This window comes from Sus scrofa, unplaced genomic scaffold (assembly GCF_000003025.6).
Source record: "Sus scrofa isolate TJ Tabasco breed Duroc unplaced genomic scaffold, Sscrofa11.1 Contig49, whole genome shotgun sequence".
Lineage (NCBI taxonomy): Eukaryota > Metazoa > Chordata > Mammalia > Artiodactyla > Suidae > Sus > Sus scrofa.
Genome location: NW_018085225.1, coordinates 73,263 through 96,282, shown reverse-complemented (window position 1 = coordinate 96,282; position 23,020 = coordinate 73,263). Strand labels below are relative to the sequence as shown.

Here is a 23,020-nt window from a genome sequence, read left to right as displayed (position 1 = left end):
AATAAATAAATGGAAATTGGTATAAAATAATCTCTCTTTTTTGGGGTCTTTTTGTCTCCTTTATGGCCACACCCATGGCATATGGAGGTTCCCAGACTAGGGGTCCAATCGGAGCTATAGCCCCCAGCCTATGCCACAGCCACAGCAATGCAGGATCCAGCTACATCTGTGACCTGCATCATGGCTCACTGCAATTCCGGATGCTTCACCCACTGAGTGAGGCCAGGGACCGAACCCACATCCTCACAGATGCTAGTTGGGTTCATTAACCACTGAGCTACAATGGGAACTCAAAAATAATCTCATTGTGAGTTTAAAATTTCACTTACTCAGTGACTAATGATAGTGGATACTTTCCTATGTACTTACTGTACATTCATATAGCTAGCTTTATTTTTATGTTTACCTGTAATATTATTATTACTACTATTATTTGGCCTCTCCCATAGCATTTGGAAGTTCTCTGACCAGGGATGGAACTGCGCTGCAGTTGCAACAGATGCCACAGCTACAGTAATTCCAGATTCTTAACCCACTCCACCACACAGGAACTTCTTAGCTACATTTCAAAGCTTGTACCATTTACCCACTTTAATTTAGTTTTTGTCTTTTTACTGCTCTTTTTGAATTTTTATGTTTTAGATGAAACTACTTTTTCAGATTTTCTACTAGAAGTTTTATTGTTTTGATATTTCTGTTTAATTACTTTGCCCAACATCCTGCACTGATACAAAACAGAGTTGTGTTACCAATGGATAGGGCCAAAAATTCTCTCCTGCTTAAGTGTGATGCATGCACAAAACAGGTGGAGAGGTTGGAGTGGCAGGAGAGGCTGTAAAGCTAGTAAAACTAATAAAGTCACAACCCGTGGTACACAGACTAACACGCTAAAAGCTGAGGAGGGAACAGGGAAACTAAGAACCACTCTCTGTTATCACTTCAAGAAGGGTGATGATTGTCTCTCCATGCTGCCCATCACACCACCAGCCAGCCCACCACTGCCATTGCTGCTGCCACCACAGCAGCAGCCATGGGAGTGCAGGTGGAGACCATCTCCCCTTGAGATGGGCACATCTTCCCAAAGCACGGCCAGACCTCCGTGGTGCACTACACAGGGATGCTTGAAGATGGAAAGAAATTTGACGCCTCCCGGGACAGAAGCAAGCCCTTTAAATATGTGCTAGGCAAGCAGGAGGTGATCTGAGGCTGGGAAGAAGGGGTCACCCAGATGAGTGTGGGTCAGAGAGCCAAGCTATCTCCACAGACTATGCCTACAGTGCCAACTGGGCACCCAGGCATCATCCTGCCGAATGCCACTCTTGTCTTTGACATGGAGCTTCTAAAACTGGAATGACAGGAATGGCCTCCTCCCTGTGCTCCCCATTCTTGGATGTGCCATGGAGGGATCTGGCACCTCCATATGTGCACGAGTGCGTACCGGGCTTTTGCTGGTGTCGCACTCTGCTCTGTGTAAACATCTTCCCTAACTGAGTGTGTTCTGTCACTGGCTTTGCTCTTCCCCTTTCTCCTTGTATGTGTCTCAACCTGAACTATATGCTATAAACTTCAAGTTACTCATTAAAAGAGCAACTTTGGATTCTATCTTGGATATTGGGATATTAAGCTGTAAAGATATCTGAATGCTATTTTTCTCCTAAGAAGGTTTATTTTATTCTATTTCTTTTTTATTTTAGCAGGCAATTAACAAGGGTCATGTCAAACTGCAAACTCTGCATACTAACATAAATATTCATTCATTTCTTCACATAACTTTTTGATGTTTTCCTTGTTTTATTTTATTTTTTATTTTTAAAATGATTTTTAGCTTATTTTTTAGCCTTCTCTTGGATACTGGACACCTGCATGATTCAGGCTCAGTGACAAGGACAGAGTTGGTCCATAGAATATGGGTCTGACTTTCACTGGCTTGTTCCTTTCTGCAATGTATCCCCATATTTCCTGTGACTATTGTCTCAAACTCTACCTTTTGTCCTTTAGATCAGATAACTGTGGGTTATATTCAATATTTCTATTTGAATGGTACAGACTGGAGACTTCCTTCAAAATAGAAGTTGTAAATGGGAAAACTGACCATTCCTAGAGCTTTTGATTATGTTCTGCATCTCCTTATTTTAGTCTCTTTCCAGGACTTTCAAGTTGTTTTTTTCCCCTAAAATAGTATTCTTTTTAAAAATACATTTTATTGGAGAATAGTTGACTTGTAATGTTGTGTTACTTTCAGGTGTACAGGAAAAGTGAATTAGTCATGCATATTCATATACATACATTCTTTTTTGATTCTCTCCCTGTATAGTCTATCAGAGAGCCATGAATACATTTCCCAGTACTATGCAGTAGGTTCTTGTTACCCAGCAATTGTGTATATAGTAGCATGTGTATGCCAATCCCACCCTCTCATTTTTATCCCTAACCTCCCCCCCAGTACTTTTCCTTTGATAACCATAAGTTTGGTTTCAAAATCTTTGAGTTTGTTTCGTTTGTTGATAAGCTCTTTTGTATCATTTTTGGAATCTAAGAAGATATTAGTTTTTAACTGTGGGGTAATCAAGCATAGGTGGCTCATTACCAGAAAGATCAGGAAATCATGTAATTCTTTCAGTTTTAAAATTATGTTTTGGCCAGATAAAAATTATTTTTGAGTTTTTTGTGTGTCCATATGTTAAACAGATTGTTCCATTATCTTCTGGCTCACACTATTTTTTTTTATCAGAAAGTCTGCATTCATTCTTATCTTTTTTGTGTGTGTTTGGTATATTTTCCATAGATCTTTCAAATTTCTAAATTAAGATAAAAATTAAGTCTCTTGGCACATATGTATGGTTAGTTTCCATTGTCTTTGTGTATAAGTTCTTTATTTTATTTTCTTGTAGTGCCGAATTTGCTTTTAAAAAATGGAAAATGTAAAGTCAGTCAAGAAATGACTTATCTTTCTCAAGCTTATGGGTAACATTTTCCTACTTCTTCAAATTGCAGATCAATATTTCTTTGGATGTTGAATATTGTGAATATTTTTCAGTTGAGTCCAGGTGTCTTATCTTTTTTCAAACAGTGTTGAGTTTTGTTTTGGCAGGCAGTTTATGTACTTGCAAACTGGCTTAATCTTTTGAGAGTTAATATTGGGCTCTGTTAGAGTGGATTATAGTGAATCATTTCCTCTGTAGTTTTTCTCTTTTCTGCTGACTCCATTGAAAGCAGTGGATGTTCAATGAGATTCCTCCTAAGATAGGATGGAGTTTGAATGTGTCCCAGCCCTGTGTGAACTGGTAGTTTTCATGGTACAGATCCCTGATAGTTTCCCTGGTGTGTGTTCTTGGCCTGGCCTTATGGAATCTCACCTTAATATGTGCAGTTTAGAAATCACTTGACATCTCAGCCTTCATGCTGCTATGTAATCACTTGGACAACTTCGATGTCTCCACCCAGTACTTGGCTCTGTATATTCCAGGCAACTCAGCCCTTCCCGATCTGATTTGTGTCTTAATCTCCACATGACTATTGTGTTCTCCATATGTCTATGTTCACCCTTTATAAGGCACCAGTAATTGTGTCTCTTTACTCACAGGTCATGGTCCTCCGCTGCTAACCATCAGATATCTAAAAACACTCCTTATATGCATGTTCTCCAATTTTCCAATTATTTTATACATAACAGTTTTTGCATCTTAATCCCTTCCCCCTATCTTGTCCTTCCCCACTTCCCTCTCCCCATTGGTAACCATTAATTTGATCTCTATGCCTGTGGGTCTTTTTCTGTTTGTTATATTCATTAGATGATTATAGTTTTAATTTATTTATTGCTCATTTTTTAAAGTTTTATGAAAGTACAGTTGATTGACAATGTTGTGATGATTTCTGCTGTACCGCTCTATTTTTAAGATTGTATATACATTGCACATTTAAAGGTAATATGATATTGTAAATTAACTATGGTTAAATTTTTTAAAAAGGAAGAAAGCTTATCCATTTTTTCCTTATTTTTATGGTCTCTTTTTTTTGACACTTTAAAAAGTGGTTCTTTTATTAGACTAGATGGCACTATGGTATCACCATTTTGATGACCCATAGAATCCTATTTCAAATAATTTTGCATCATCTGGGGACAGCCCAAGAGGCTGAAGCCTCCCCTTAAGGAGTTCTGATTTTCTGTGTTGGACAGTGGCCACCAAATACATAAGCAAGACCATGTCACACCTACTTATACAAAAGGATTTTAAAAGGCACATGTACCCTGGGGAACTCCAGGCAGGCTGGGGATTCCACTCCTTGCCAAGACCTCATTTTTACTCCTCTGCCACAGCCATTGCTGTGGAATTCTATTTCTGCCCTCAAGGGCTTTTTATTAACCTCTCACTGCATCTGCCAGCTCCATCAGCAAGAGGGATTTTTTTAATATTGCCAAATCATCTGGGAACTTCTTAAACATCAGAATCTTGTGGTGACAATGACTTAACACAGTTCCCACAATGGATCCAGGTGGCAATCCTCCTAGGGCCAAGGTTCTCTTAGGATGGAATAAAAAAACAAAACAAAACAAACAAAATCTGGAAAGGAAATGAAATTTCTACAGATCTTCCCAGAATTCCAGCATTCAGAAAGGACACTGTAAACTGAGGGAAGGGAAAGTGAGTAGGCTGTGAGGGTTCCTCTAAAATCTCAATGGTGACCAGAAAGTCAGAGGAATGTCAGCTCCTTTGGAGCTGGACAGAAGAAACTGCACTTGCTGTTGTATTGCTGTTGTATTGGAAGAGGCATCAACAAAATGTGGCCATGTCCAGGACACAGAGCCCCCCTCACTCTGGGAGGCAGAGGAGGGAGCTGGGAGCCATTCTAGGTAGGCAGACTCTATAACAGCAGCAGCCTCAAGGACCCCTAAGGTCACCTCAGTGGGGAGGCCAATAGGAAGGCCAAGTAAACTAGACTTACTCTGACCAATACTTGGACTCCCTGCCTCTGACCTAATCTGATTTATGGTGAGTGGTACAAGAGGAGTCCTGACTGGGGAAATTGCACCCCCAAAAGTCTTTCCTTCTTCCTAATCCAAGACCTCAGGCAACCTAGCTTTGCAGGGGGATAGGGGAAATTCCCTAGCTTCAAAAGCAACTGCCTATGCGCTCTTCACAAAATAGCACTTTCCTTTCTACACCAGCTATGGGTTCCCAGCAAGTGGCCTGGAGGTGCCCTGCTGGCCACGCTCAAGGAGGGGGAGGGGGGCTCAAAGTTACTAAATCAGGAGAGGTTTCTCAAGACTGAACAACACACAGGATGTGGGAAAGCGACCCTACCCAACCTCTGGTTCAAGCACCCCCCTCCCCACCCCCGCCCACCCAACCCTGTGCCCCACACACTCACAAAGCTTGGAGGGTGCCCAGTGTGCAGCCAGCAGTGAGAAGTGCAAGCTGGATACCATCTGCCCCCTCTGGGTGTCCACCTAGATACCCTCTGGATGTCCCCAAATAGCCACAGAGGGACATGCATTTGCCCAGGGAGAGAGAGCCAGCACAAAGGAGGACAGAGGCAACCAAAGTCAGGAAGAGAAGAGAAGAAAATCAGAAAAGGTGAAAAAGGAAGGAGAAGCAAAGTGAGAGAGGAAAGCGGAGGGAGAAGAAGAGGCAGTGGCCAGAGGCAACAAGATCATGAACATGAAAAGGAGAGAAAGGCCAATAGAGGAATCAAGGGGCTGGGAGGGAGGTGGAGGTGTGAGGCGGATGGTAAAATGCAGTAGTAGGAAAGAAGAGATCAAGAGGAGGCTTTGGGACCTGGGTGAGGAAGAAAGCAGAGAGAGGGTTGGAGGGGGTCAGGGATGCTACACACAGAGGGTATCTCTTTCTGGCTATCCAGTGCCAAGTCGGCTTGCAGTACCCCGTTCCTATGCACTCCTTCCTGGCCTCCTGGCTGCTTCCTTGTACTCACTCCCAGCCACCAAGCAGGCCAACCCGGAGGTAGCCATCTTGGGGCAGAAGGGACAAGCTTCCTGAGGCTGCCACAGTGTGGTGAGAACTCTCCAGGGCGCCTGGTGCCCGCCCTAAACCGCAGGGGCACCTAGGTGCTCCCGTGGTCACTGGCAGCAGCCCACCAAGCCTTCTAGCTCTCCTCCCGCCCTGGCCTGGGTCTGCTCCCATGCTCCTGGGCCCTGATTTGCCCCAGCCATGCACTCATGTGCACAGCCTCAGCCAGGCGTCGCTCTTGCCATCCACCACTGCAGGCACACATCTGGTGAGCTTGGTCCAGTTGGCATGCAGTCCACAGCTCCAGCCTGTGGAGAACCTGGAGAAGAGCCAGGTCTCCCGCTTACCTGGCCAGTGGCAAGTACATTTCTTATAACCCACAGAGCATTGAAACTGCAGCTCCAGCTGGATACTGCTGGCCAAAAGCGGTGCCTCTTTTCTTCTGGATGTTCAGGAACAAGATCAGGTCATCACACTTGATGTTGAGTTCTACTTTGCGCCTGAGGTCGCTGTGCTGAAATTGTAATGCTGATGGAACCTGGTGGAGCTCTCATCCTCAAGCAGTCCAGGCTGGGCTGGCATGCAAGGCTGAACGCCTGCAGGCAGAGGAGCTTACATTCTGTGCCTGGGCACATGTTTTGGAGGAGCATCACTGCAAATAGGAAGAGCATCACCAAAGCCAGCAGCAGCTTGTTGGATTTCTTATCCATGTTCTGGATGCTGGGGGAAACCCAAGCTCCTTACCTCAATCCTGCAGCTCAGCCAGCACTGGCCATGTGCCCATACTGCCCCCCTCCCTCTGGCACCGCCTTTGTGGCCCTTTCCCCCTTCCCTCTGCACCCACAGTGCTGGTCTCTTTTTCTCGCAATTTTTCCATTCTTTCCAAAACAAAAAACTCTGATATTTCTAAATATATAATACTCCATTTTACATTGTATAAAATAAAGTGTGGATTATATTTGACAATGTACATGCAAATGTGACATTTTACAATCTCATCCCTCAACATTTTTATAATCCCAATTCCATTCAATTTCTTTCAATCGTCAATGGATAGCCATTGGTCCAATTAATATAATTGTTCTCCATTTGTCAATAAAAAAGATGTCCTTCCAGAGTTCCTGCTGTGGTAGTGGGTTACGGATCTGACTGGAGTATTCAGGTTGGTGCAGAGGTGTGGGTTCATTCCCTGGCCCAGGAACCTCCTTATGCTGCAGGTGAAGACAAAAAGAAAAAAGAAAAAAAAGTTCTTTCACATTCTCTACTTTTGTTATTGCCATTCCTATTACCTTTCTCTACAAGAAAAAAGGATAGTTGCAGGGGAAACAATATTTATCCTTAAAATCCTGTTGAAATGTAACTTTCAAGCCTTACTTTTCATGTTGAGGTGAAATAGTTCATATTTGTAATCTAGAATCACTTTAGACATAATTCATTTATATTTCTTATCACATTTATAACAATATAATGTTTCCATACCTTTTCCCTACTAGACATTAGACACCTTAAGGCTGAATGATTGAGAGCTTTGTGTGGTTTTTTTTTTTTTTTTTTGTCTCATTTAAAATTTCCTAGTATAGTCTCTTCTAGATGTTAGGTAATGGAAAATAAAGTAAATTTTGAGTGAATTAATTTCAGATCAATATCATACTAATTATATTTGACTATTTCTTCCCCTTATTACTAAATTACAGTCTTTGCTTTTGTAAACATCTCTAGGGACACAGAGGATACTTTTGTCTATGAAACCCCCCACTACCCAATTCTACCCCTCAGAACTGTATGCACAAGGCATTTTATAAAAGCTCTAGGCATTAGCTTGCATCCTAGTCACTCTAAACTAGATGATGAGTAAGAATATATTATGAGTCTACTGTGAGAGAAAAGAAGGGTGGATTTGTATGTTTTATATACTAATTATGAATGTAAAATCTGTCCCTTATTTCCCAATGAATTAATATTTAATACTGGGCTGCCATATAATGAAGAAGGGGATAAAATCTTGCATTTCTCTTTTTCATGCAGAATACTTTGAGAAAATATAGCAAAGTCCTAGAGATCACAGCCCATTTCCATTGTGCATACGATGATGAAGGTGGGAAATTTACATGTTTGAACTATGTGATTTTAGATATTAAATAATTTCTGTGAATGTATAGTGTCTCTCTTTAAAAAAAATATTTTGCATCAGATAAACACATCTGGTAATCTTGGCAAAATATCCCACCTCTGCTTGTGCCTTGCTATAAAATGCAATTACTTGTGGTTTGGTGTTGAATTGGTTCATCGTTACACATGGTTCAACACTTCAAACAAACAAACACAAACCTTTAGGAAGATGGACAGAGTCCCAGGACAATCTCTTTGTCCTTAAATGTAACTAAGAGGAAATTCTTACTGATGAATTAGAAACATCAGAAATTATATTTGATTTCCCAGGTTTTTTCATCTTAAAATATTATGAGTTTAAACAAATAAATGAGCATAATTGACGGGAAATATTTTATAGTGGTCTATGAAAAACTGAGCCTACATTTTTTGTGTGACTTAAGGAACTTTATACAGGGAATCCTGAATATGTTTCACCTATGGTCTTGTATAACATAAGTTCATAGATTTCTATCCAGAGTTGTAGCAACCACTCGAAGTGTCCATATATAACTCATCCTTAGTACATCGTTCAACACCCATTTCCTCACTCTCATAGCTCATCACAAACAAGATTTTTAGAACATAGTCTGTGAATAAACAGCTAAAAAACTCCATGCTTAGTAAACAGAACTTGGCTGTTCAGACAAACAAATGTAATATAGTGAGTTATTGACCTCCCTTCTTGTAACATTAGACTCAACCAATAAATCAGTGTTTTAACATAGATTATGTAGTAGGTGTACTATAAAAAAAAACTGCATCATTGCAACCTTTCCTATTTTTTTTAGTAGATCTGTGAGTTCACATACCTAATTTCAGGGAAGCTAAAAATTTCAAAGGACTATATGACTCCTTGCTTACTAAGATATGCTCTAACTACCCATTCTAAAACTAGTACCATTTATCAATAACTTAATAATAAATTCAAGGAAACAAGAGGCAATGCAAAGTATTAACTAAAGGCTTTATCCTAATGTTAGTGAAACAGATTAAAGAAAACTTTACTCCAAGTCCTCATATTTCTTCTCCCTACATTGGGAGGTAAAAAAATTCCTTTGAATAATTTAATTAGTAAGGGAATTTGTAAAAAAAGTGTTTTTTTTTAAATAGGTGGGGGGGTAATATGAGGATACCCCAACTATAATCTTTCATGTATATGAGTTTATTTTTGCTTTGTAGGACTACATTCCTTGTCTTATATTTTAACTATTATGAGTGAAGATTTAGCACCTATATTTGAAGAAGCTCATCTACACTAAAACCTGTTTATAAGTAAATGTACACAAAGAATGTTAATGTGATTTTGCCAGGGATTGAACCCACATCCTCAGGGATACTAGTTGAGCTTATTAAAATATGGATTTAGTGACCTTTCTCTGGTGATTCTGATTTGTAAGGCTGAGAAAGATTCTGGTCACCTCTATCTATTCAAAGCTATGCAACAGATTTTGTTGTAATCTTTCTGATCAAAAATTTTCAGAAAACAGAAAAGAATTTTTAATTAAAAATTAGATTTTCCTGTAATGGTATAAATAATTCTCACAGTGTCCATCAAAAGTCTAATGTATCATAATAACAGCAAACATATTAAACACTATTTTAAAAAAACCTGATCCGGAGTTACCATTGTGGCTCAGTGGTTAATGAATCTGACTGGGAACTATGAGATTGCAGGTTTGATCCCTGGCCTCTCTCAGTGAACTAAGGATCTGGCATTGCTGTGAGCTGTGGTGCAAGTCACCAACTTGGCTTGGATCCCTCATTGCTGTGGCTCTGGTGTGGGCTGGTGGCTACAGCTCCGATTAGACACCTAGCCTGGGAACCTCCATATGCCATGGGTGCAGCTGTAGAAATGAAAACAAACAAACAAACAAAAAAAAATTAAACCTGATTCTTAGAGTGGGGGTAAGGAGACATTTGATGACATCCACTAAGTTCCTGAATAAAATACAAACATACTCAATGATAGTTGAATATGCTTTCATGTTGATATGTAAATGTATAATAAATTATATACATTATTAATGGAATAAAATAATTGAAATCATGTTTTAATACCATTCAGAATATAAATTCATTAGGACTACATATTTTTTAAATCACACAATATTAAAAAGGAGTTACAGATTTTTAAAGATACTTGTCAGTTTAACTTCACAAAGTTAGCTAAAAAAGGATTTTCGAGATCTGTAATTACAGTTCTTCAAGATGCAGTGATCCATGAAACCAAACTTAGTCAGGAAAAAAGAAAAAGGACACCAAAATATAAGAACTATAACTTAATTCTGTCCTCCATCATTGTTGCTCTGTTCAAACTTAAAATTTTTAACATGTCTCTCAAGATTCCAGCTCTGTATGTAGCTCATAATACCAAGATCTTCAGCATATTTTTTAATTTAATTATTATTTTTTAAAATTTTGGCCATACTCTTGGCATGTGGAAGTTCCCAGCCTGTGCCACAGCAGTGACAACACTGGATCCTTAACCCACTGAGCCACCAGGGAACTCCCATTTTAAAAATCAATGTTTCCCCAAGCTTAGCTTCTTTCAATTCCTAGAATTACTTATAAACATACAGGCAAGCCATCTAACCTCAGCTTCTTCTAACACAATGCCAGACTATATTAACAATCTCTTCATTTACCTGTAGAGTTTTAAAATCACATTTACTTAAAGGATAGCATGAATTTCTCAGAAATCTCTTTAAGGCAGCCTTCACATCCTTATTCCTCAGGCTATAGATCATGGGATTCAGCATAGAAATCACCAGTGTATAAAACACAGAGGCCATTTTACCAGTATCCAATGAATGGTTTGTTCGAGGCTGCAAATACATGAAAAGGAGGGTTCCACAGAAAACTGACACTGCCCTCATATGTGATGCACAGGTGGAAAAGGCTTTTTTTCCATCCTTCTGATAAACGTATTCTTAGAATGGACAAAACATGTTGAAATAAGACACCAGAACTATAGTTATGGAAGAAATCAAGTTTGTAGCTACAGGTATAAATACTACTGTTTCTGGAAAGTAGGTATTAGAGCAGGATAATGCTAACAGAGGGACATTATCACAGTAAAAATGACTGATTACATTAGAAGAGCAGTAAGACAGAGAAGACACAAGATGAAACTACAATAGCTGTGGAAAAACTGTAGAGTGGGAGGGTATGTGAGAGAAACTTGCAGAAGGCAGATCCACTGAGATAACCACCACCATGTAGAGCAAAGGGGTACAAAAGGCTCATAGCAGTCATAGGCCAAGACAGCTAACATGAAAACCTCAGCCACAATGAAATCTAAGAACCCTCCTAACTAGATGGCACATTCGTAGTAAGAGGTGGTGTGCTTTTTACTAAAACATTGCTGAGCATTGTCTACCCACCTCTAATGAAATTCAGTTTCAGCCTCATAGAGTTTCTGCACGGCTGTGGCAGTGAGATTTAGTGGAGCTTTATAAACCTTTCAGAGCTTAACTCTGAAGCACAGGTGATTCTAGCATCCACAAATTTCCTTTTGCGTCCTTGGGGAATATTTCACCTGGGATTTACTCCTTAACAAGGTTTCTGTCTAGGAGTTCATCCAGACACCCCAGCAGTCTTTGGGTATGTGTGTGTGGTAGTCTGGACCTACATTATTGAAGTGAGTTCAACTCTGTGACATCTGATTAAAGTGTACCTGTTAGAGTGGCTCATTTGCATTGAGATTTGTTATTGCAAAAATGTAATATTAAAGATTTAGAAACCAATAGGTTAGCAGTGAAAAGAGAACAAAGTCCATCAATAAATTGTATTTTTATTATGCCACTATCTCTGTTGTTTTTTTCTCTGCTTTTACTTCAAAGAATACAAAATTAAGATAGTCATTATTTCAAGGAATGGGGTAAAGTGGATGTTCAAAGTGTGGATTTTTTCTCCAAAAAACAATCCTCAGTAATAAAAGTATTCTTTTAATTTTTCTTCATAATTGTCTTTCAAATGAGAAAAGATAGACGATAACTCCAAGAGTCAAACAGAATGTTTAAAAATAAAGCCCTTGTGTCATGTCTATACATTTCCTGTCCCACAAATAAATTTTTTGCACCCTGAATATTTTAGAGATACATGTTTACACATTAAAAGACTAAAAGAATTATGGAGAGAAGAACCCACCATGGAGTAATTCTCTCTTTGAAGCTTAAGTTCTCTTGGCAATAATAATTATTTTCCATCATAAGAATTTTTTTTCCTGTAAGGCCTTACATTTAAAGCTGGAAGTTGAAGCCAATGGCAAAATGGCATGTACATAATATGTAAATGCAGGCATATGGAACAATAATATATACTTCATAAGAACAGAGGAAAACAAAACAGATTCACATTAAATATATGCGGATGGATACCTGGTCATGGGAGAGAGGACTGAATAAATTAAGATGAAAAATATCTGTTACAACCACTATGGAGAACAGTATGGAGGTACCTTAGAAATCTATACATGTATATCTGGACAAAACTCTCCTTAAAAGAGACACATGCACCCACATGTTCATTGCAGCACTCTTCACAATAGCCAGGACATGGAAACAACCCAAATGTCCATCGACAGAGGATTGGATTCGGAAGAGGTGGTATATATACACAATGGAATACTACTCAGCCATAAAAAAGAATGACATAATGCCATTTGCAGCAACATGGATGGAACTAGAGACTGTCATACTGAGTGAAATGAGCCAGAAAGACAAAGACAAATACCATATGATATCACTTATAACTGGAATCTAATATCCAGCATAAATGAACATCTCCTCAGAAAAGAAAATCATGGACTTGGAGAAGAGACTTGTGGTTGCCTGAGTGGGAGGGATCGGGAGCTTGGGGTTATCAGACACAACTTAGAATAAATTTACAAGGAGAAAAAAAAGAATTCTATACATAGAACTACATATGATTTAGCAATCCCACTCGGGCATATATCCAGATAAAACTTTCCTTAAAAAAGACAAATGCACCTGCACGTTCACTGCAGGTCTATTCACAATAGCCAGGACATGGAAACAACCCAAATGTCAACTGACAGATGAATGGATTAGGAAGATGTGGTATATATATATACAATGGGATACTACTCAGCCATAAAAAGAATGACATAATGCCATTTGCAGCAACATGGATGGAACTAGAGACTCTTATACTGAGTGAAGTAAGTCAGAAAGAGAAAGACATATTCCATATGATATCACTCATATCCAGTATCTAATATACAGCACAAATGAAACTTTCCACAGAAAAGAAAATCATGGACTTGGAGAATAGACATGTGGTTGCCCAGGCAGAGGGGGAGGGAGTGGGATGGATTGGGAGCTTGGGGTTAACAGAAGCAAACTATTTCTTTTGGAATGGGTTAACAATGAGATCCTGCTGTGTAGCACTGAGAACTATGTCTAGGTACTTGCAATGGAGCATGACAATGGGAGAAAAAATTATGTATACATGTATGTGTAACTGGGTCCCCATACTGTACTGTGGAAAAAAAACATGTTGGGGGAAATAATAATTAAAAAAGATGAAAAATATATCAGTTTGCTTGGGCAGTTGTAGCAAAATATTATAAACTGGTTGACTTAAACAGTAGAAATATATTCTTAGTTCTGGTGTCTAGAAGTCCATGATCCACATTGCTTAAAATTGTCAAACTGTTTTCCAAAACAAAGTGCTTTTGTATTGCCTAATCAACAATATATGTTATTTTTTGGAGCTGAACATAGGAGCTGTTATGGTACTTTGTACTTAGGAATTTAATATTTTTATTGTTAACTCAGACTGATGGATGAGGAATAGTATTTCATTGTTCATGTAGTTTCATTTTCCTGATGACTAAATATGTTTGGCCATTTTTGTTTTTATTATGTATTCATATTCCTTCTGTGAAATGTCTTTTGAGATATTTCCCTTGCTGTTATTAGGCTATCTTTCTGTCAATAATTTTTAGAGGTTATTTATGTATAGTCTATAGCCTATCTACTTACTATGACTTCTTAGTTGATAATTAATTGAAAATACATATGTACATTTTTTGGACACTGTTCCATACATATTTTTGTCTATTTCTATAATATATTGCTCTGTCTTGATTACTATAGGTTTATAGGAAATCATTACTGTAAGCACATCAATTTTCTTCTTCAAAATCTCTTTAGCTATTCCGGTAGATCTTCTCTCTACTGTACAGAAACAGGCTAAAGCCAGACACAAGGGATTTAGTTTTTAGACCTTAATGTTAAGTCTAGAAATGCCTGCTCACTCCAAGAGCAGTCACATTTGGTAGTGATTATTAAATTTTTTCAATATTTAATTGTGGCCCCTAATTTAAAATTAAGGGTATACCTTGTTAAAAGGTATACATTTGGTCTTAATAACATAGTGTTAAGTTAAGGGATGAGCCACTCAGCTGATGAGGATAAATATTAAAATAGATAATGCTCCTTCTTTGAGTCATCTTTCCTCAACACCTTAAAGCCAGAATGTTTTCCTATTACATGTGGGAAAATTGAAGTATTTGGAAAAATCTCTTCAAGAAAGAGTATATTGGCACTCTGAATAAAGAAGTAATTGGATAGAAATTGAAGAAATCATTACAGAGTCCATGAAGGAAATCAACCTCAAGGACTTTTAGAAATAACTGGAGGTTGAGTATATGCACTTGAGTCACTGGGGCCTTGCAACTATTGCCATTTAAGACTTCACACAAATTTTTCCAGTTTCCTAATTCAAAGCTCTTAGTGAATCAAGCCATTAATTAGGTATGGAGTGAACATAAATAATGTAAGGAAAACTAAAAGTTCTACTTTGGGAAGAAGTTTGAGCATACAAATACTAAAATATTTTCATATAAGTTGGAAGCATTATTTCTAAACTCTTCATTATTATAACTAGAATGTAAATATGTGCTTTGTGGGAATTAAGACTATGTCCAGGGACAGTGAAGTTGGGAATATTATAAGCTTTCTATTAAAAAATAAGGTGATGTTTTAGGACAATTCACATTGTATCCATGACATCAAATAGCTGATGCTATTCATCTATTATTGCCATTTTGCAATTTTGTCATCATTCAATGAAAAGGATATGTCAATATCCTTTCTTGGAAAAAAATACTACTTGGCTACTTGGGGAAAAATCACAATGCAAAGCACTTTTTGATAGTGCTTTATTTTTATTTTAAATTATTATGCAAATATGTAAATCACTTACCCAGCAGCACATAGATTGCAGAGGAAACATTATGCATTTATTTTAGAAATAAAAATTAATAGTATATTGTTTTATAAGCACAATGCTATTTATTACAGCATTTTGTAATAGTGGTAAAAAAATAAAAACCTACAAACAATCAAGTGTCCATCAGTCAAAGAATGACCAAATAAAAAGTGATTAATCTGTATTCCACAGTTGTATGCTGATATCAAAAATGAAAACAAAACTTCATTGCCCAAGAAAGATGCTCATGATGAATTCTCAAGTTAGAAAGGTAAGTTTAGTGTTTTTGATGTATTATGATTTCTTTAATCTTTTTTATTTACATATATTTTTTCTACTGTACAGCATGGAGACCCAGTTACACTTACATGTACACATTCTTTTTTCTCACATTACATGTTCCATCATAAGTGACTAGACAGAGTTCCCAGTGCTGCACAGAAGGATCCCATTGCTAATTCATCCTGAAGGCAACATTCTGCATCTATTTACCCCAAGCTCCCAGTCTGTCCCACTCCCTCCCCCTCCCTCTAGGCAACCGCAAGTCTATTCTCCATTCCATGATTTTCTTTTCTATGGAAAGGTTCCTTTTTGCCATATATTATATTCCAGATATAAATGATATCAAAAAAGACACAAGCACCCACATGTTCATTGCAGCTCTATTGACAATAGCCAAGAAATGGAATCAACCCAAATGTCCACTGACAGATGATTGGATTAGGAAGATGTGGTATATATACACAATGGAATACTACTCAGCCATAAAAAAGAAGAAAATAATGCCATTTTCAGCAACATGGATGGAACTAGAGACTCTCTTCCTGAGTGAAGTACGTCAGAAAGAGAAAGACAAATACCATATGATATCATGTATTATGATTTTTTGAAAGTTCTTTCTATATGGGTGATACCACAGATATGAATAATATTAAACTTTACTTGGGGTTATGAAAATTAATAGAAATGATAGAATTTTGAGGGAATCATATATGATCAAAAAGTCTGCAATATAATATAAAATGTTAGTCTCAACACTAAAATTTATTCATGAAATTATATATGCTGATGGACAGGATCCAAAGCTAACATGGTTAGCAGAATTGATTTTTTTGGAGACTGCAATTTTATATTTCTTTTACTTTGTGTTTTACTTTATTTCATTTTTATTTAAAAATTAAAAATTTGTAGCTTTCTAGAATTTGTAATTAATACATCAAAATTGTATAAGTTTCCAGGACACAATATGATATTTTGAGATTTAGCTATATATTTATATATATAGCTAAATATGTGTATAAAAATATATATAGCATACAGGAGTTCCCATCATGGCTCAGTGGTTAATGAATCCAACCAGGAACCATGAGGTTGCAGGTTTGATCCCAGGTCTTGCTCAGTGGGTTAAGGATCCGGCATTGCCATGAGCTGTGGTGTAGGTTGCAGATGTGGCTCAGATCCTGCATTGCTGTGGCTCTGGTGGAGGCCAGCAGCTACAGCTCCGATTAGACCCCTAGCCTGGGAACCTTCATATGCTGTGGGAGCGGCCCAAGAAATTGTAAAAAGACAAAATATATACATATATATAGCTAAATATATATAATATATATTTATATATAGCTAAATATATAAATATAGCTAAAGTAAAGTGATTAGCTAATCCATTACCTCACATAGATTTTTTTTTTATTTTGTGATGAGAACACTTAAGATGAACTTATTTAACAAAGTAAACCTCAGTGCATTAAAAAATGGACAAAGTAAATGAAATATATGAATCTGAGATAAAGTGATCCTGATTCATATTTTGATTTAATTCCTCACAATTTTCACTTCAAATGCTAGGGTAGATTGAAACAAACATGATTGAGGTAATATATACATTTTAAAAATCTAAAAAATGCCTCTGTAAAAAACTAGGAGAACACAAAGATGCAAGGAGTCTGTGCATTTGCTGAGTGAATAGAAATGGGGATGAAGCATTGTATTAGCAAAATATTGGCTCTGTCTGTACAAACTCATTAAGGAGTCAAAGATGACTTGATGAAAGTGCAATTAACTCTAAAGGGCATCAATTATCTCTAATCTCTGTTTTCATTGCCACAGCTTTTCAAAATATTGGTGTCATTTAGGAAGTGACCAGATAACTTCTTTATCTTGAGCTTGCCAATTCTAAATCAACTTCTTTATCCAGAAGCTATCAGAAACCAAAGTTAGTTGTAGTGTGAGGGTGTCTCAAAGGATATCTAGAGTTGGCCAATATTTTTCTCATGGTTCTTCATTAAGAAAAAAAAATCTTCCAAATGCCCACTCTAGCCATGAAAAGGAGACTCTTAACTCAATCTGACTGAATATTTCATTCTGAAGTGGCATGCTGTATTTCCTACTCAGCTTAGATTCTTGAAGCAGCTTGTTCATGATGTATTATAATCACAAATTTACTTCTATTTGAGGCTTTTCTAACCTACACATTCTTCATGGTTCAATTATGTTTATCTTTAAGGCACAGTGACTTCTATGACATGTGTGTTACAATTTTTCTAGTTAATTGCATTCCATTTGGATGACTTGAGACATTTTTAACCTCCATGAGTTAAAAAAAATTGATATGGTTTGACCAGAAAAATTGACGTTTGACCAAAAAAATTGGTATGCTTTGCCTTATTTCTAAATATAGAGGTTCCAATATGGTCTTTAAAATTACTTGAGACAAATTATCTAGCTATAATTATTCAATCCAAGGAGGAAGTGTTTCATCATGAAAAAGAGGAAGGCAATGTGGTAAAACATTTCTACTTTTTGATGGTATAATTGGACTGACAAAGTATTAAACAACAATTTTTGGACCCACATTTGTAACTGAATATTAAGATATTAATTGGGGATTTTGCATCATTTAGTTAAAGTTCTCCTCAGAACATCTTTAACTTCTCTGTTTCTTAGGCAATAGATCAATGGGTTCAGCATAGGAATCACCAGGGTGCAAAACAGAGACCATTTTATCTATAGAAAACATATGGCTAGATTTGTGTTTCAGGTAAATAAACAATAATGTTCCATAGAACATGACCTCCACTGTCAGGTGTGAACTGCAGTTAGAGAAGGCTTTGTGACTTCCCTCAGTGGAGTTCATTCTGAGAAGAGCCATGAGAATAAATGTGTAGGATACAAGAACAATCAAGGGTGAAGAGAGCAAGTTACACCCTGAAACTATCAAAATGATCAATTCTGATTTGTGTGTGCCAGAACAGAGCATGGAAATCAGAGAGAGGCAGTCACCATAGAAATGTTAGAGCCACAGGAGGACAAATTAAATAATGTAATTGTGAGAATCAGTGACACAAAGTGCTGTAGAGCTAGGGAGTGAGTACCAGGCCCCAACATACTTTCTCTGCCATGATGACTATGTAGAGAAGAGGTTTGCAGATGGCTGCATAATGATCATAGGCCATTGCTGATAGCATAAACTTCTCAGTGATGATGAAAATCTCAAAGACTGCTAGTTGGGTGGCACACCAATTGTAGGAAATTGTATTTTGGTGCAGGACAAAGTTGCCCATCATTTTTGGGCCAATGAGATTGGAGTAACCAGATCAGTAATTGGCAAATGTCTAAGGAAAAAATACATGGGATTATGTAGCTTGGAGTCCAAATGGGTCAGGAAAACCTTGCCCAGATTTACCATCACTGACCTAGTGTAGGATGAGGAAGATTCCAAAAAGAGACACCTGGAGCCTAGGGTTATTGGTGATCCCCATGAGAATAAATTTGGCCCCACTTTTGTTACTGCAGTATGATTTTGTTTCTCCATATGGATCATCCTGGTAACCTGTGTATCAGATCAATACTTATTATATTTGAGATGCTCTCTTCCTCTTCTTCTTTTTTAATGGACACTATTGCAGGCATATGGAAGTTTCAAGGCCAGGGACTGAATCCCAGCTGCAGTTGTGACCTACACCATAGCTGCCCCAAGGTCAGATCCTTAACTCATTGTACCAGGCTGGGGATCAAAACTGTGCTGCCTCAGAGACAATACTGGATCCTGAATTCCAATATTGGATCCTATCTCCTAAGGGAATTCAATACATGATATATGAGATAGAGAATTGTTTTCTTTATCTCAAATATAAATAAAGATTCCTCTTCTCATAAGGACAAAATCACACATACCTACATTTACATGGCAGTGAAAGTGCCCAATGATTAGCTTTTCTGATTGTAATGACGTTCTTGATATAAGCTTTTCATTGCTGAGACAGTCCATTTCAAGACATTCACCTCAAGTAAATACATTTTCAGCCATACAATTAGATTAAGAGCCAGGCCACCCCAACCATAAATTTTCCTTTTTAGAAAGCCCTAGGTGATACAGGTAACTGACTGCTTGATTGAACCTGCTTTTCCCTTCTTGCACATTCATTTCTGATCTTATGTTTTTAATTCACCAGAACAAAGTGAATCTAAACACCCCACCCTTGACCACAATGAAAGCAGAACCCATGGCTTTTCTCCCTCCCTTGCTCTCTGCTTAGCTTCTCTGTGTGTCTCTGAGTGTGCCATGTGCCCTCCAGGGTATGAGTAATAAGCCTTGTTTTTCAAGGTTCCCCAATGACTGTTGCATCCTCCAATCATAATAAGAATCATAAGGGCTGACCCAGCCACACTAGCTCTGGCCAGGGGAAAGGTCCCTGGGAGTTCACCACAAATATTAAGGCCCACTTGAGCACCTATTCCTAGTTGATAGAATCACAAAGCACATATTCACTGAAACATTTGTAAAGAATGCTTTAAAGGGGTGAGACATTTTGAAGTGACTGTTTTGATACAGTTACTTCTTTTTACCCAAAGTCTTTTCTAAATATGTCAAAAGACCTATATATTATATTTCTGCTTTTTTAAAATTTTGAATAATTATAAAACAGAAATCGACAGCCAAACCATAAAATTTACATTATCAACAGTCATCATATCTGTTTAAAATGGTAAACAGGAAGAAATTCTAAACTGTTAGTGGAGTGATCAATTATGTGGTGATTATAAAACTTCTGACCACTGGATATAAATTTCAGTACTTCCACTTACTATAAAGTCAGCTTGTTTACCCAATTCAAAATCCAATGCTATGTTAATTTTAAAATTTTGCTATTAATATCTTAGTTCTCCTTTTTTTACATCTGTTGTTTCTGACAAATTACCTCTAGTGAACTTCCCATTGTACCTCCCTCTTTTGTATAAAAAGGTCTTGGCCATTCTGATTATTTATGAATTCTAATGATTTATAGAGATTCACGTAAAGAGACCCAGTAGGAAGCAGAACACAAATGAACAGCAAGCACTGATAGAGAATGCATTATGTGCCAGACATTTTTCTGAGCATTTTACATATATTAATTTGTTTCATCCACACAACAACTCTAGGAAGTAGTTTGGTCATCTCTGTATTCACAGGGTCTTGGTTCTAGAACCTGCTGCAGATCCCAAATCTGCAGATGCTCAGGCCTCAAAGTCCGCCTTCTTTGTCCTCAGGGGATTCTGCATCTGCAGATTCGAACAACTACCACTGGTAAACATAGTAATGTATGCACTAAAAATAATTTGTGTTTAAGAGGACCCATGCAGTGCAAACCCTTGTTGTTCATGTGACAATCGTATTACCATAGTCCATCTGATAGTCAAGGAAACAAGGTGCACAAGGAGTGAATTAACTTAACCAAGTTATCTAGATAATAAGTGGTAGAATCAGGATTCAAAGTTATTCTATCTTCAGAATATATCTGGAAAAACATGATAGTATTCTTCTACTCTAGTAAGGTCTACCTGAGAACATAGGAAATAAAAAGTGGGTCAGGAGAAATACTAGGTAAATAATGATAGGCAAAGATCCTTGCTAAAATAGATATTTGAGGAGTTCCCATCTTGGCGCAGTGGTTAATGAATCCGACTAGGAACCATGAGGTTGTGGGTTCAGTCCCTGCCCTTGCTCAGTGGGTTAACAATCCGCATTGCCGTGAGCTGTGGTGTAGGTTGCAGACGTGGCTCGGATCCAGCGTTGCTGTGTGGTGTAGGCTTGTGGCTGCAGCTCTGATTCAACCTCTAGCCTGGGAACCTCCATATGCTGCAGGAGCAGCCCAAGAAATAGCAAAAATACAAAAAAAAAAAATTGAAGCATTATGCTCATTTGAAAAAAAAAAATGCTAACGTTGTCTAAATCCACAACACAGAGTATCAGAGACTATACTGGTTTGTAGTACATGATAGATAAATCCATTTAAACTATAGAAACAGTTTTGCACTGCATAATAGTTTCAATCTTTGGTGATGATTGAATTTAAGCTGTATGTGCCAAGAAGTTTTCAAGACCAATGTTTGCTACTTACATTATTGGAAAATCTGCTTTTACTTCCTATTGTTTTCATTCTCATTGTCATTGCAGAATATTTTGTGTTTTTCAACCCCCTCTGAGATGCATTTTGTTAAAGATTTGATCTCATTCAAGGATTTTTTAAAATGTATGTAATTACCAAGGAAGAGTGTTTTGGATATTTGCTAATTATTCTCCAAAAGCATCATTAGGAAAAGTCAAAAGTATGTCATGCCCGGGTCTAACTGAATAAATAAATTGTACAAAGGCACTAAATATTGGAAAAAATAAATATGCCATTGTCAGTATCTCAAGTACACAATATAATGTGCATGTTAAGTATATTTGAAACATACATATGCAATTCATGAGTAAATGAAAAATGACTTTGTTGAAAAGCATTATATAATATTATGACAAAGTAGCATTCATTAACCAAATGTAATTTTGATGGACATATAGTTATAAGTTGATATAAGAAAATGTTTTGTGACATTGTTTTTGCCAATGATTGGTGGTAAATATTTTTTTAATCAGTTCCTATGTTGTCTTTCATCCCAATCTTTTAAAAATGTTTTTCTGTATCTTTGGTTTTCAGAAACCTTATATGACATACTTTGGTGTAATTTCCTTTCTGTTTATCCTGCTTAGAATTATTTTAGCATTTTATACCTTGGGGTTATAGGGTTTTTTTTATTCTTTATGGTTTGGAAAAAATTCTGGCCAACATTTCTTCCACCAGGTTTTCTGCCTCATATAATTTCTTCTTTCCACTTGGACCTAAATTTAAATGTACTGTACACAACTTGCTGCTATTCTAAGGATCACTGAGACTACTTTCATTAAGTTCATTCAGAATTTTGGTTTTCCTATGACCTCATTTTTGATAGCCTTTACTGTGATGTGCTTAAGTGTAACTATCATTTCTTTTTCAGCATATTACATGCTGTTACTCTCATTCAATAAATATATGTTCCTATAGAATAAAGCATTTTCATCTCCAGAAGTCCCAATTGGTTATTTTTGATCTTTTATTTATCCCCTCAAACTACTATGTTTTTTATTAAATTACTCAGTATATTGAACATAAATATGTTTTAAGTATTTGCCTGATAACAAACACGTGGTTTCCTGACTAAGAGCTTAATAAGTGTTTCCATTGGGAGAGATGTGGGGTTCTGCGGAATCAATAAAGGAAATATTGAATCAAGAATAAGGCATGTTGGGGAGGGAGTGACATTAAATTGAGACCTAAAATATGAGGATTAATATGGCTGAATACAAAGGAAACTATTTATCC

General features: G+C 37.3%; 2 pseudogenes; one reads left to right on the top strand and one right to left on the bottom strand.

Annotated features, from left to right (window-relative positions):
- Nucleotides 1-1,030: 1,030 nt before the first annotated feature.
- LOC110258849 lies at nucleotides 1,031-1,405 on the top strand (annotated as a pseudogene).
- A 16,843-nt stretch (nucleotides 1,406-18,248) lies between these two features.
- Nucleotides 18,249-19,176, bottom strand: LOC110258847 (annotated as a pseudogene).
- Nucleotides 19,177-23,020: the final 3,844 nt, after the last annotated feature.